At 40.3% G+C, this 3151-nt stretch overlaps 1 non-coding gene across 1 annotated transcript; it reads left to right on the top strand.

The window, feature by feature from the left end:
• Positions 1–2524: 2524 nt before the first annotated feature.
• LOC112788562 (small nucleolar RNA R71) lies at positions 2525–2632 on the top strand. Its single transcript, XR_003195922.1, has one exon. It is a non-coding gene; the product is annotated as a small nucleolar RNA R71 (small nucleolar RNA).
• Positions 2633–3151: the final 519 nt, after the last annotated feature.

Below are 3151 nucleotides of genomic sequence, written 5' to 3'. Positions count from 1 at the left end.
GTTTTCAACTCTTTTAAAAGTTTGAGCTAAAGTTTGAGGTCAAACTTTGGCTCAAACTTTTTGTTCTCTCTTGCTCCTAGCCATTCCTTCTTTCTTCAACCTTCTTCAAAACTCTTTTCACCTATCATTAATCAACCAAACACATCAAAGCTTTGCTTAAAATCATGAGTTTGTTATTCTTTCATAATATATGACAAGTATAGCATAAAATCTCATGAAATTACATTAATTCATACATGGTTGATTGAATCAAAGGAAACATGGAAATCTGCCCAATTGGCTTGCTTATGGCTCAAGAAAGTGCATAAATCAATCGAAAACAAAAGAAAAAGGCTAGTGAAACTAGGCTAAGATGACTTGTCATCATGGGGTCCACAGATCAAGTGGGGTCAAGGACTTAACATCCATGCTCCAATTAGGCATGTAAAATGCCCTTGCTGTAAAATCCTAGCATTTAACGCCAGACTGCTGCTTGATTCTGGTGTTAAACGCCCAAATGTAGCCTGTTTCTGGCGTTTAACGCTAGGCAAATGCTTGTTTCTGGCGTTAAACGCCAGCTTGGTGCTTGTTTCTGGCATTAAACGCCAGACAGATGCTTGTTTCTGGCGTTTAAACGCCAGATTGCTCTCCTCTAGGGTGTGCTGTTTTCAATGATGTTTCTTATTCTATTTTTTATTTTTCTGTAGTTTTTGTGACTTCACATGATCATCAACCTAATAAAACACGAAATAACAAAAAGAAAATAAAATAGATATGATTAAATAACATTGGGTTGCCTCCCAACAAGCGCTTCTTTAATGTCAATAGCTTGACAGTGAGCTCTCATGGAGCCTCACAGATAATCAGAGCAAGGTTGGAACCTCCCAACACCAAACTTAGAGTTTGAATGTGGGGGTTCAACACCAAACATAGAGTTTGGTTGTGGCCTCCCAACACCAAACTTAGAGTTTGACTGTAGGGGCTTTGGTTGACTCTGCAGTGAGAGACGATTTTCATGCTTCCTCTCCATGGTTACAGAAGGAGATCCTTGAGTCATAAACACAAAGTTGTCCTCATTCAGTTGAAGGACCAATTCTCCTCTGTCCACATCAATCACAGCTCTTGCTGTGGCTAGGAAGGGTCTTTCAAGGATGATGGATTCATCCTCATCCTTCCCAGTGTCTAGGATTATGAAATCAGCAGGGATGTAAAGGCCTTCAACCTTTACTAACACGTCCTCTACTTGTCCATAAGCCTGTTTTCTTGAGTTGTCTGCCATCTCTAATGAGATTCTGGTAGCTTGCACTTCAAAGATCCCAAGTTTCTCCATTACAGAGAGTGGCATTAAGTTTATTCTTGACCCCAGGTCACACAGAGCCTTCTCAAAGGTCATGGTGCCTATGGTACAGGGTATTAAGAATTTGCCAGGATCCTGTTTCTTTTGAGGTAATTTCTGCCTATCCAATGCATTTAGTTCATTGGTGAGCAAGGGAGGTTCATCTTCCCTAGTCTCATTACTAAATAATTTGGCATTCAGCTTCATGATTGCACCAAAGTATTTAGCAACTTGCTCTTTAGTAATATCTTCATCCTCTCCAGAGGAAGAATACTCATCAGAGCTCATGAAGGGCAGAAGGAGGTTCAATAGAATCTCTATGGTCTCTAGATGAGCTTCAGATTCCTTTGGTTCCTCAAAGGGATACTCCTTATTAGTCACTGGACGTCCCAAGAGGTCTTCCTCACTAGGATTCACGTCCTCCCCCTCCCTTGTAGGTTCGGCCATGATGGTTAAATCAATGGCCTTGCACTCTCTCTTTGGATTTTCTTCTGTATTGCTTGGGAGAGTATTAGGAGGAGTTTCAGTGACTCTTTTACTCACCTAGCCCACTTGTGCCTCCAAATTTCTAATGGAGGACCTTGTTTCATTCATGAAACTTAAAGTGGCCTTAGATAGATTAGAGACTATATTTGCTAAGCTAGATGGATTCTGCTCAGAATTCTCTGTCTGTTGCTGAGCGGATGATGGAAAAGGCTTGCTATTGCTAAACCTATTTCTTCCACCATTATTAAAGCCTTGTTTAGGCTTTTGTTGATCATTCCATGAGAAATTTGGATGATTTCTCCATGAGGGATTATAGGTGTTTCCATAGGGTTCACCCATGTAATTCACCTCTGCTATTGCAGGATTCTCAGGATCATAAGCTTCTTCTTCAGAAGATGCCTCTTTAGTACTGTTGGATGATTCCTTCAATCCATTTAGACTCTGAGAGATCATATTGACTTGCTGAGTTAATATTTTGTTCTGAGCCAATATGGCATTCAGAGTATCAATTTCAAGAACTCCCTTCTTCTGAGGCGTCCCATTACTCACAGGATTCCTTTCAGAAGTGTATATGAACTAGTTATTTGCAACCATGTCAATGAGTTCTTCAGCTTCTGCAGGTGTTTTCTTTAGGTGAATGGATCCACCTCCAGAATGGTCCAATGTCATCTTTGATAATTCAGACAGACCATCATAGAATATATCCAGGATTGTCCATTCTGAAAGCATGTCAGAAGGACACTTTTTGGTCAGTTCCTTGTATCTCTCCCAAGCTTCATAGAGGGATTCACCTTCCTTTTGTCTGAAGGTTTGAACATCCACTCTAAGCTTGCTAACCTTTTGAGGAGGAAAGAACTTGGCTAAGAAAGTCGTGACCAGCTTATCCCAAGAGTTCAGGCTGTCTTTAGGTTGAGAGTCCAACCATATTCTAGCTCTGTCTCTTACAGCAAATGGGAAAAGCATAAGCCTGTAGACTTCGGGATCAACCCCATTGGTCTTAACAGTATCACAGATCTGCAAGAATTCAGTTAAGAACTGAAAAGGATCTTCTGATGGAAGTCCATAAAACTTGCAGTTCTGTTGCATCAGAGAAACTAATTGAGGTTTCAGCTCAAAATTGTTTGCTCCAATGGCAGGGATTGAGATGCTTCTTCCATGTAAATTGGAATTTGGTGCAGTAAAGTCACCAAGCATCTTCCTTGCATTGTTATTATTTTTGGCCATGTCTCCTTCTTTTTTGAAAATTTCTGTAAAGTCCTCTTCAGAGTGTTGTGTTTTAGCTTCTCTTAGCTTCCTCTTCAAAGTCCTTTCAGGTTCTGGATCAGCTTCAACAAGAATATTTTTATCCTT

The sequence above is a fragment of the Arachis hypogaea genome, chromosome 20 (genome assembly GCF_003086295.3).
Source record: "Arachis hypogaea cultivar Tifrunner chromosome 20, arahy.Tifrunner.gnm2.J5K5, whole genome shotgun sequence".
Taxonomy (NCBI): domain Eukaryota; kingdom Viridiplantae; phylum Streptophyta; class Magnoliopsida; order Fabales; family Fabaceae; genus Arachis; species Arachis hypogaea.
This window is presented reverse-complemented; position numbering and strand designations above follow the sequence as displayed.